General features: G+C 48.2%; 1 protein-coding gene and 1 non-coding gene across 3 annotated transcripts in view; one reads left to right on the forward strand and one right to left on the reverse strand.

Moving 5' to 3' along the window:
- The window catches only part of LOC146207262 (uncharacterized), a 105126-nt gene that overhangs the window by 56142 nt on the left and 36263 nt on the right, over positions 1–12721 (forward strand). The gene's annotated exons all lie outside the window — the stretch shown is intronic.
- TRNAI-AAU (transfer RNA isoleucine (anticodon AAU)) lies at positions 1907–1980 on the reverse strand. The gene has a single exon. It is a non-coding gene; the product is annotated as a tRNA-Ile (tRNA).

A 12721-nucleotide genomic window follows, 5' to 3' on the forward strand; every position in this document is an offset into this window, starting at 1 on the left:
CAAATCACCAGTTGTTGAATGCGACAACACCGTTGCAAGCGGCGTTACCTGACAGCCTCCAACAGCGGCTTGTTCTGGGGTGCCGGAGGTGGGAGAAATGGAGAAATAATAGAAAAAAAAATAAAACTGCAGAACGTGCTCTGGAATTCCCGGCCGACACGTCGGAGACGTCAATCCCACAGCAGTGGCGAGAAACCGCTGTGCAATGCAAAAGGGCGGTCTCCGTTTGGCGTTCGTCGCATGCCTGTTGCGACGGCAGCAGAAAAATTCCGCTCCTCACCCTCGCCCCATTTCTCTTACGTTGTGTTTGTTGCTGCCGGTGTCCTTAAAAAAAAATGGAGGAGGGGAATGCCTAAAGAGAGCCCGCTTTCCTACCCTCGTTGCTGAGTGCATCTTCTACGTGGACGACGTCATGACTCAGGATGCCTCCCGAGTGCAGAGACGACGGCAGCGCTTTCTTGGCGCCGACCTCGTCGCTTTTGAGTCATACGCTGCCGCGGGCCAAGCGGCGACGAAGAAACTCCGCAGCGAAGATCCTCCTTGCAGTGGTCGCGTGTTCAGCGACGTAAACAGTGCCGGCGGAGTCTCGTGTTTGCTTGCGCGTTCGTTCTGTTTCCTCCTGTCTTCTGGAGAAGAGAGCAAGTGGACGACGTGAGAAGGGGAGCCGCTCTCCCTCGCCTCGCTGTGTGGCCGGCCAGCCTGCAGGTCATCAGCGTCGTCGCCGCTCGCCTGTGCGCTCGTGGGTCTGCCGCTTGGAAGGCGCGCAAGACTGCTCTCCGCAGCTGCTTCTGCCGCCGGCCTGAGTGCGTGTTGTGTGCACAGCTCCGCCGCCGACTGGTGGATAGTGGATACGACCGGAAGCTGCGTCAGCTATCGCCTGCAGGCGTCGTCTTGCGATCCGATACCGATGGCTTTTCCCGTCGCAGCGCCGCCGACGGAACTGGCCGACGCGACGACGACCGCGGCTCGGCCACGACCGAAGCCAGCCGTGCTGGAGGGCTCTTCCGCGGCGTCTCCCTGCCCGCTGCCATGAGGATCCTGCGCCGGCTACGGGTGAATAGCACGCGTGGTGGTCGCCACCCCTCTCCTTCCCGCGCACACCGCCTCTGTTTCGCGCTCTCAGCATAGCTCGTGTGTGGTTATTTTCAAAATGAGACTTTTATTTGTTTTTGTCTTTCCGCTCTAGCGCGCTGTTTCCCGCACTGTCGACTGACGAAAGTGTAACATAATTTAGAAGTTGCTTCTGAGAAATGTGGTGCCGCGAATAGCGCGCCGCGCACCTGTTGCTTTCTGAAAGACCCGTGGGAACAGGCGTCCCCACTTCTCTGTCTGTAACGTGCGCCCTGAGGTCACTGCCGCAGTCGCGCGGATGCGATTTGCTTAGACGCGCTAAAGCGGTGCAAGGCGAGCTGAATCTTCAAGCGTGCCCTCTCAAGCGCGACCAACGGTTGGCGTCTCGGCCGAGCGCGACAGGGAGCAGAGTCGCACCAACGCCCGTCTTTGCACCCCGCCTGGGAAATCAAGCTGGAGTGCTACTCTCCTTGGGACGAGCCCGTGTTTGTTCTCCGCGCCTTTGCTGCATGCCTCGGTTATCTCGCCACCTGAACTTGGGATTGCGCGTTCACTTTTCCTCGCTTCGCGCGTATCACTCTCTCCGACTACGGCATGCCGGAGAAGTTACAGCTGCTGTAGAACATTGCATTATGATGTGAGACAGACTGCTGGATTCTTGATCATTCCTGCCATTCCACAAGCCAATCGCGTGCTTGAGGGCCCTGTGGCTTGTTTCGGATTTCTCCTTTTGCTGGTTAAAAATGGCTACGCAGGTCGGAGAACGAGTAAACGTTTAATTTTTAACTACTGGGTACAGGGAAGCTCTAGTGTGGGAAAAAAAAAAAAAAAGCATTGGCCTGCGCAGGGATCGAACCTACGACCTTCGCGTTATTAGCACGACGCTCTAACCGACTGAGCTAGCAGGCCACCGGGCGATAAGTTACAGAGAGCTGCAGTTATACGGCGTGTACTGCCAACTTGCACTCGCGTATTCTCTTCGATCTCCTTTGGCAAGCATCTAGTATATACCTCGTCCCATTTTTCCGCCGAGGTGTTCCTCCCCGGCTCTGACGTCAGCCGCCTGTTGCGTACGGACTTCTCCGCCACGTCGCCTGCGGCCACTGCGTTGGAAGCTGCCTAGACGCTCGTGACTTTAATCCCATCTGCTTGTTTTTCCTACAGAGCTTCCATGCCACTAGAACCGGGTAGCAGCGGAATCTATGTGGGAGGCCGCGCGCTCTTTCATTTTTTGACGTCTGCTGCTAAGATTCAAAGTGCAAAGAACAGCAAACGCGAATACACCGCGGGCGACTGCTGTGTGTTGCTTTATTATGCGCGTCTGGTGCACCGCCTTCGTTTTCTGGCGGGGGATCGAGGCAAGGCCGTAAAGTTGCGGTCCTTCTGCAGCGCTTTAATTGTATAGCTCCAAAGCAAGACTTCCCGGTCGGCTCGCTGCAACCTCGTCAAACGCGGCATGATTTTCAGTACGATGATGCATAGCCCCCTTTTCACGTTCTTCTGCTCGCAGCAGGTGTGCTTCGCTCGTTAAGGCAGCAGTCTCATGGCGCGATGTGTAAGCAGGCCTTTTCATCATTTCCCACGCAGCTGCGGCAGGATGGGAGTTGTTGACGAACGGTTTGTATCCTTTTTTCCAGAAAAGGTTTCCTTGTATTTTCCTTGGTTCTGCGACCAGACTTGTTTCTTTTTCATGTTTCTTTTTCCGTTGCTCATTTCCTTGGCGCTTTCTCGAAAAAAAGAATAATACCAGGCAATTGTTAACGAACATCTCGAGTACGTGCGCGATATCTTTGAAATGTATGAAAGGCAGAGCGCGGAGAAAAATAGAAAGAAAGAAACGGGTGAGTGAGTGAGAATCAACTTTATTTATCCCATAGGGAGAAGGGGCAGGGGGGGGGGGGGGGGGGGAGGTTCTACGTTGGATAGGCCAACGCTACCTTCTGAGCCCAATCCAGGATGTGGTCCTGAAGATCAGGCGCTTATGCTGCGCAGGGCAGCCTTCCACTGCTCCTTTCAATGAATATGAAGTTATTTTTTTTTTATGTGTGTGTGTGTGGGGGGGGGGGGGGGGGGGAGGGGGGGGGGGGGGGACAGTCTCACAGGATATGGTCAAGGTTGACCAGGCAGAAATGGGTGAATGGGTGAAACATCGGAAAAAGTTGGTAAGTCACGCAATGAGCCGAATACGTGTGTATATATAGAAACACGTATTTGGCTCAGTGCGTCTCTCTGCGCGTCGTTTTTTTTTTTTTTTTTTTGTGTACGTTGGTCCACTGCAGCGACAATTCAGCTCACCGTTGCTCTCCTTGATGAGATGCCTGGCTTGAATTACGAGTTGCAATACTTCTTTTTTAACTTTAGGAGTCTCGGTTTATTCGTATAAGCTTTGCGTTGTTTCCGCAGTGAATCGGGGGAAAGCAATCGTTGCATTATCAGCTGAGATGCTTTTCTTTAATTAGCCTCTAAGCATAAACTTAGAAAGGGAGAGGGGGGTGCAGGAGACAAAGCTCCTGCAAGAAGGAATGTATACATTTTGGTTCCACGAAAAAGCCGACTAGCAATTCACCAGCGCTGGTGCGAACTTGCCGTTTGGGTATCCTGGTGGTATATACTGCATCACCGTGAGCGCTCTCCCGCTTCTTTAAGAGAGTTAATTGTTGGTGTTCTGACATCACGAGTATATTATTTAGCGCAAAGCGACAGAAAGACCTGTTCCGCTTGAAATATATCGTGTGCTACAGTCGTCTCCAGGACGCCGCCCCATATGTACTGACACCGCCCTCGAACCTAATCGAGTAATTACAACGCGATGTTCCTTTGAAGCTATAGCTTGATTGCACTGTGTTCGAATGTCACTGTTCGAACTCGTTCTTTTCGAGGAGTTCAAGTATACTCGCGCCTTACTCAGAACAGCTGCGTTACCGCATGTATTTCACCCCCATATGCATGGAGTGAGGCAGGTGTTTGTGGACAGCCCGAGTGCGCGTTAGGTGAGCTGGAGTTAGCTTCAGCGGCAATCTGTACCCATTTATTAGGTTGTGCCATGAACGTCCGCGGGAATTACTTCGCGCCTTCTTCTGTGCCAGGGTCAGTAAGATTTCCCTAATCGGTTGACCCGGGCCCTCTACACCGGTGCGATAGCGAATTTCGCTAACGTGTATCGACTCTGTCTGGACATTGACCTGGCGGCGGCGCTTTGGATCTGCGGTCGCATGACGCAGAAGATAAGGAAAACGTTTTCACGCTGTTTTCTGATATTGACTTTTCTCAGGGCGCAATAACCGCCGGTGCCGGCTTCATGTTCAGTGCGAAATGAAAAAGAAAAAAAAAAAGAACAAGAAATGTGATCGAAATCTTGTTCCGTTCAGTCCATGGTGTGTCACACCAGTCGCCATGTTTAATGACGGTTGTTTTTTCCATGTGTGTGTGTGATATTGAATGAATATTTGGCGAGACCTATGGTACCGAAACCGCACCAGTGTGGCAGAAACGTGAGATAATTGGTTGGGAAAAGAATTGCCGAAGACAAAAAAATTTCAGGCATGACCATTGTTTGTTACGATCCAACAATCTGGTGGCTTTAGCGAACTCTTGGAACTGTTTGTGCGCTGTTTGTACCCTCCGCGCCGGTGTTCTCTCCTTCTAACAGAAAACGTGCCTTTCTCGGACACACTTCACTACTTTGGACCAGGTTATCCAAAAAAAGACCCATCTTTAACCTTCACCGAGTCCGAAGCAACACTACTAAATTTACTACTGACTGACTCACAAGAAATGCGCATGTTTGTTGTTCTTTTCGAGTGTACAAATTGAGGGGTTTCTGAATAATAATAATAGTTGGTTCATAGGAAGGGAAAGGCGCGGTAAGCTGTCTCACTTGATTTCTGTGGACACCTCAACCGCGCCGTAAGGGAAGGGAGGAAGGTGGGAGTGAAAGTGGAAATAGAGAAAGAGGAGCCGTAGTGGAGGGCTACGGAGCAATTTCGACCACCTGGGGATCTTTAACGTACTGACATCGTACAGCACACGGACGCCACTTCGTTTCGCCTCCATCGAAACGCAGCCGCCGAGGTCGGGTTCGAACTCGGGCACTCCGGACGGGTTTCTGAAGCGTTGCGTGGATTACGAGAGATTGGAGGGTGCCGGATTAATTTAGACCGCTTATGGTTTCTTATAGCGCGTCTTGCGCGTCTACATCGAAACGCAGCCACCGCACGTGGGTTGGACAACCTGGTACCTCTGATATGCGTTCTCGTGATCTCCGTCATGCTCACCACATTCTTTTCCCCCTGGCTGGTTCGTGTGGCGCTGAATAAAGCATGATCAAAGACACACCGTATGTTGTCAGTGGGCGCTGACTTCGCACGCGGGCGTTGTCCGAGAAAGTGCTCCACTTGCAAGTTTACGTGAGTGGCGCTCGCTCAGGTAACGACGCGAGCAGGATCAAAAGGCGCTACGATGTGTGTGAGCGTTCTGGCAGATGTGGACAAAACAGGGAGCGATCGTAAGTTTTCTCGCATGCGCGTCAGCAAACGGGACGACAGAGCAGCGTGGTTTCATGCTGTTACTCCACACCGCGGAAGTCCAGGGTTCAGGTTCCCCCGCTGAGTCGATGTCGACGCATGCACCTCGTGCGGCGCGGTAAGCAAACAGTGGCGGCTCAGGTCTCCGCGGTTTCCGCCGCTCAGCCCGTCATCCTGCGGCGATCCGTGCTTTAGAAACTGCGCACCTCTCTCTGCGAGTGAATATGAGGGATTCGAATACTCCAGGTTCACTGCTCTTTCAAGAAACGCAGTAAAAGTGGGGAGGATTTTCCGCTACAACACTGCGTTGTCTGTCCTTCAATTCTTGAGGATACTCATTTTGGCTCTCGAGGAACCAGGTGACGCGTTTGCAGATCATTTGCTCCATAAGCTTACCTAGGCAGCTCAGTGGGGTGATGGGTCGGAAGGATGCATATCTTGTTGGCTGTTTAGAGGGTTTCAAAACGGGCACAATTTTCGCCAACTTCCATTCTGTGGGGACCTCACCATACATCCAGGAACATCCAGACACACAGGGAAGAAATGAACGGGTTTCATCAAAATAGGTCTGCGACTGATAATGTCATCGCCCTTATCTCATCACTTGAAAAGTACCTGCACGCGTTACATCCCGAAAGCCGTTTTCCTTGGCATCAAGGCCGCGTTTGACTCTGTGTTTCATCATGCTATTCTAGCAGCCTTGTCCATGCCTTGGCCTCGAAGGAAAGGTTTACAATTGGATTGGACACTATTTAGAAGAGCGGCGAATTCTTATGAGCACTCCAAATAGTCCAACTCTCAGGCAGTGAAGAGTGGAGTACCTCAGGGAGCTGTGCTCAGCCCTCTCCTGTTCAATATTGTTCTTATACATATAACAAGAAACCTTCCGCAAGGAGTACGCATAACAATTTTTGCAGATATCTGCATCTGGAGTGCATCACGTTCGCATTATATTACGCAGCAACGTATTCAGGGAGCGTTATTGCACATCTCAATGTACCTGGCTCCCCGGAGTCTTCGCCTCTCACCAGAAAACAGTGTTGCTATGGCTTTCACAAGGAAAAGAACGACTCGATACCCGCTCATTCTGCGTGGACAGTTACTATCGTATGCATGATCACAGTGATTCCTAGGTGTTATATGATTGACAGTAAAAAACTCTGTGAGAGGATCACTGCAGCATCGCAGGTTTTCAGATTCATGGCGGGAACACGATGGAGCAGCAACTGCCGGTCGATGGTTCTGCTTGAAAAAGCCTACGTTGAAGGAGCATTACGCTACTATTTACCAGTGCTTCAAAGATTATCTCCAACAAGCAAGAATATTCTTAAAGCCGCGCGGAACAGCTGTTTGCGGATATGCCTTGGATTCCCAAAGGGATCTTCTGCATCAGGAATACTTGCAGAAGCAGGATGACTCCCGCTAGATGTGATTGCCGCCCAAGAAACTATGCGTACACATCTCCGACATGTCCTTCAAGGGAAGAAGCACTTCTTACACCGAACTCACTGCAACTCTGGCTGTACAGTTTCTGCCCCTACAATTATTCAGCCACGAAATTTACTTACCTTTCCCCCATGGACACCATCTTCTCTAAAGGAGAATACGTCTGTTCCTGACGTGGATGCGAAGAGCCACAGGCAGCACTTCTGCAAGCCACTCTCGCCTACTTAGGCTAAGGAATATACGCACTACATCCAGATATTCACCGACGGTTCAACTACTCAAGACACTTCTTCCTGTGGCCTTTATGTGCCCTCGCCATGTCCTGTCTTACCGGCTACAGCGGAAGACATCATCTACGACAGCTGAGCTCCATGGCATTAAAGAAGCTATTTCCTATATCCTGCGCCAAACCCCCGGACGATGGGTTTTCACTGATTTCAGAGCATCTAATCCTACATAACCTGCTGAAGAAAACCTATCATCAGCCTGTTTCCCTTGACATCGGGTATCTACATCATTTGGCTATTGCCGCAGGCCACTTATCATAACCTTTCTGTGGATACCAGCGCACTGTGGTATTATACCCAATGAAAAAGCAGATGATGCGGCTCGTAAAAGCCACCAACATCAAAGATACATTCGGACTTTCTTCACGAAATCTGATTCATCCCAACTGGCTCAAAAATTTGCTTTCGAAGCAAAGCATCGACTTTGGAGCTTGCCGACAAATCACTATCAATTTCTTTACTCAATTGACATCTAAGATCAAGACTCCCTCCGAAATTTCCTCGCCACTAGAAACTCTTTACCACCGACTTCGCCTGAACGGCGCATATACGAATGGATTGCGATTCTGTTTCGGTAATGAACAGTCCGTACTTTGACAAACTGTGGAACATATCCTGCTTAACGGAACATATAGCGGCTCTCGCAATGAGTCTCTGCCCTAGGCAACAGAGACTCGCAATGAATTTTTTATATACGTATTTGAAAGAGATTGGACTTCTTGACAAATTCTAAATTCACCTTGCATGTTACCCTCAGGCATTTTTCACGCTATGAACTCTATAAGCACTTCTGTCGAATTATGCATTTCAGCACTTCATTTTATACCATTACTCCACGATGCACCTTACAACGCATTTAATAGGCGCATTTTATTTCCCCGTCATTTCTTTTATTTTCCCTCACCATTCTTTTTTCAATTTTTCCCTACCCAATTCCCCTTCCTATGCAGAGTAGCATGCCAACGAAATCTTACGCCTGCTAAATCCTGTGTTTTTCATTAAATTCATTCTCTCTCTCCCTCTCTCTCCTTCAAGAATTGTCCCGCTCCAGGCAGTTCTCTTTCTATGGCAGTCAAGGGAAAGGTCGGCAGTGACGGCCGCAGCAATGTCCCAGCACGATCAAAACAATAGAACTCTAGCATAAGCGGACACGTGCTCTTGGAGAGGCATACCGGTCCGGCCGGATGCGTGCTGCGCCGGGAGGGGGCAGGTACGAGCGAATGCAGGTCTGGCATCGTCTACAGGAGTTTGTCTACGTTTACAGATAACGTGCAGAAAAACGAAAACGGGGAACGCGAGCTGAGAAAAGCTCCCATCGCGACGCTTTCTGGCAACGATTGCTCATGCGTACAGTGGAGGGGGCGCATCCAGCCGATCAGTACTACACTTTGGATATTTGTATTTTCGAAGGCCCAGGCGAAGCAGGCAAAGGGAACCAACAGCCACTGACACCAAGGAAATCCTAGAGAATTTTACTTCGTTTGTTATTGATCAACGTGAAGCAAATATGTCATCGGGGGGATAATTCTTTACAATGTAAAAAAAAAAAAAAAAAAAAAGGAAAGAAAAACATGTCGCCGTTTGGATCCAGTGAACTGCGAATTTCGCTTCCAGTGCTCTATCGGCCGAGCTGCAGCCGTTTATTTTATCTTTATCGCATTTATTTAACAGAATAATGCATACCGATGTTCGCCTTTCTACTTTCTTAGGTATTTATGCTGTGTGTAATCTATCTTTGAGAGTGTTTGCCAGCGCCACCATTGCCCCCTAGCGACGGACGTGGAACGTGATCCAAAGGGAAGGGATCCTGCCGGTGGCACGTGGTTGTTTTCTCTTATACTTCCTAGTCAGTAATCTCCATGATTAAAATTTCGCATTGATCAACCCCCCCCCCCCCCCCTTCTTTCCCCCCTTTGTCCCTAGGCGAAAAAAAGATCGCCTGTAGTTTCGTTGTTGTCTGTCGCTCTTGGCTCTTTGCATTTATCTCACAACGAGCCACTCATTTTTTATACATTTGTTTGCCTGAAGACGCTGAGTGAGTTTGCCTCAGGCGCGTATTCCACTCAGGTAGCGTCGATACATTAAAGCAATGTTACATTTTTGCTTCAGTCGAACGTTATTTTGATATCCTTAATGTCCTTTTTTCTAACGTTTTAGCAATGTTAAATATGCGCTAGTGTAATGTTTCAATAAACATATTATAACAGCATAAATATAGCATGTGCATATGCAGCATAAATGTAACATTATTGAAAATGATAAAGCAACCCTGCACGACCATGTAGGCTCACCACTCGTGGTCGTATACAACTGGTATGGTTTGCAAAGATCACAGTACAGCACAACTCCTACACTCACCTCCGAACAAATATCACAGAGCCAAACTCTTACGTCCATCATCGATTAGTGTTCCATGAGTGATAGTGGCGAATCGATTATATAAGCCAAGATTCCAAACAAAATTGCATGGTTATACGTGCACTCTATGGCAGGCATCATCCCAAAGGTTTAGTTGAAAAGAAGTGTTAATAAAAAGCACGCTTAATGGAAGAAAACGTTCAGAAGTGGCGGGACTCAGTGCTTGAAATATATCTACGTTGTTTTATATTTATGATTCACGCATTATTTAAACATGTAGAATTGATTACATTAAAACAACATTTCTTTGCAACATTTAAATAATGCTTAAAAACAGCATAAAACATATATTATTATAATAACATTCAAAAGTCAACATTGGTATAATTTTTCTTTTATCACAAAACGTTAGGTAACATTTAGGTAACTTAGCTAACAGTTCTGTAACATTATTTTAATGTTCGGTTCTACCTAGGCGGTGTGTTAGTTGTACCGTAGTAAGTGCGCAAACAAGGAAGGAAGGAACGAACAGCTTCGTTGACAATCGCTGAGGCGCGAATCGCTCGTGACTCGCCTCGTGGAAACAATGCGTTTCTCCCAACGACTCCACGCGTTCGCAGCCTCCACGCGTGCTTTGCCGACGACACAATTGGACAACCGGCCCTGGGAGGCACTTTCGACCTTGGCAATCCGATGTTTTCAGATATACGTTCCCTTTGCTGCGATCGTGTATTTACCTTTCGAAACGTTATTCCATGGACCCGTATTCCGAGTTTGCGTTGTATTCAGAGGGATCGTTTTTGCTATCATCTGGTTAGTGAAAACAACAGAACCGGATGATGAAGTGAATGTGTACCGCCACTTCCGATTACGGCTTTTTCGCCAATAAGATAATTCGAGGTGAGGGTGAAAACTACACATCTGAAAACGAAGCTAACTCTGAATGCGGGCCCAGGTTGTGCTGTTTTATTGCGAAAGCAATACTACTCTAGATTTCGAGCCTTCAGCGTGGCGCGGCCGCGCCCACGTGACGCTGTGACATCACACCCCACGTGACACTAGGGTGAGAGCTGGGCTACCAACTCAAGCGGTCGGCGTAGCGCGGTCGCGCAGCCACGGCGCAGCGCGTGACGTCACACCCCACGTGACACAAAAGCGAGAGATGGGCTGGCAGGAGCTGCCAACTTGGGTCTCTCGTTTCACATGGGACGGTTATGTCAGAATCAGCCTGCTAGGATTCTGGCATTCACGTTACCCCTATAGGCCACTAAGGAACGTTCATACGACTTGGTTAAAGCGGTGCTTTATATGTGGGCTGAGGAAGAATAAAAAGAGAAGAAGAACGCTCGGTCACCCGCAGCTAATACTTTCGCTCAATATTTGGTTCAACAGCGTTGAAACCTTGTAATTTTTTATTCAGTTAGTGAGTGCTAGATTTCTTTTTTTATCTAGGCTTTAGCAGTAGTCCCCTTACGGTGCAAAAGCTGTGGCTTGTGTGGACTTGTGAACGCTCCACTTTGCAGCGCTCCTATCGGATAGAAGCTCTTTGGGGTGCCATCCGGTCACCTTAAACAACTCACCGACGCACCTACCAATCACAAGCCCACACATTCGCGCTGTAGGAAACAGCTATGGCGAAATCAAATTCAGCGAACGCATTTGGAATGTTTAAAAATGCAATATACAACCTGTTGTTGTTGTTGTTGTTTTTAGACCCTTATATCATATCACTGAGTCGTACGGGCTTCACCACTTGCGTGCACTTCCTTCTTTAGACTTGGGTTGTGATGGTTTTTTTTTTTTTTTTTTTGTTTTGTTTTTTTTTCGAATCAGGGGCATTAATGATGTTCTTTGCACACCTGGAGGAAAAAAAAAAAAAAAAACTAAGGAGGGAGCTTGACGTTAGGCGGCCAACCTTCGCAAGCCAAACGCCGAGGAAGCCGTTCCCTACCCCGTTTTTCCCCTCTCCGAGTCAGTCCCTATGTTTTGATGGCGGTATGTTTTAGTGCGCGCGGGTGGTGGGGGTGGAAAACATTTATATCAGATACAAATACAGGAGGTTACGCATGAGGGAGCCAACTCTCACAAACACTATAACGCGCTCTTTCTGCTGTATTCCACATTTCCCTTTTCGAGATACACTTTCTTCGCACAGTAGGAATCACGTTAGCCGTACAAGCGAGAAACCCACCCAGCTTCTTTCAAGTCCGGTTGATGAGCTTGACCGCTTGGTTGACGAAGGAAGGCTCGAGGGCGTCGAACCTACTTCGAATACCCTTCCTCCAGGTGATCATAAGTACGTCACTATGCACAATTCTAGCAGTCTCATAGCTTACATTGCAGTATATGTGGCTCCAAAGTTCAAGCACAAATCAAAATGCAGTACTTGATTTGCGTATCTCATTTCGAGCAAATCGTGCTCGGCATAAAAAAAAAAAAAAAAAAAAAAAGAAGAAGAAATTACCTTAAACTCCGACCACGAAGGTCTTCTTTATCCATCTGCGGAGCTTAGCTCGGAAACACGCTGGAAGTCTTTGAAAAAAATTTTTTTTTTCAGTTCAGGGCAAATTAATGCAAATAGATTGCGTGAATTTGGGATGTTTTTGCAAAGCGCACAGGTAGGACAGAAATGACGCTTCTCATAGTGAAGTTCCTCATGCGATTCCCGTTTTATGTGAAGTCACTAAGCCAAGTGCAGAGCTCTAAAGCAGAGCATATACAGTATATAAAAGAGCTGAGGTTGCGTAGATGCAAATAATTGTGTTTGAGGGCATCTCATGAATCTGTCTGTGTCTTGTGTGCCTAATTTAGCAGCTTAATTCATTCATGTTCTCGGAGTAGTGACATTTTCATATAATTCCGTAGTGTTTTATATGTTGCTACCATATATGCTTGAACTATTTATTTATATTCACATAAGTCACGAATTGTTCATCCTGCTGGTTTTTGAAGTCGTCCGCTGGGAGGTTTCGTGCATCTGTATGAGCTCTCGCTGATCTGTTTCGTTTCATATGCAACTGCCTGTTCATCTGTATC

The sequence above is a fragment of the Amblyomma maculatum genome, chromosome 1 (genome assembly GCF_055883805.1).
Source record: "Amblyomma maculatum isolate TAMU_Amacu chromosome 1, ASM5588380v1, whole genome shotgun sequence".
Lineage (NCBI taxonomy): Eukaryota > Metazoa > Arthropoda > Arachnida > Ixodida > Ixodidae > Amblyomma > Amblyomma maculatum.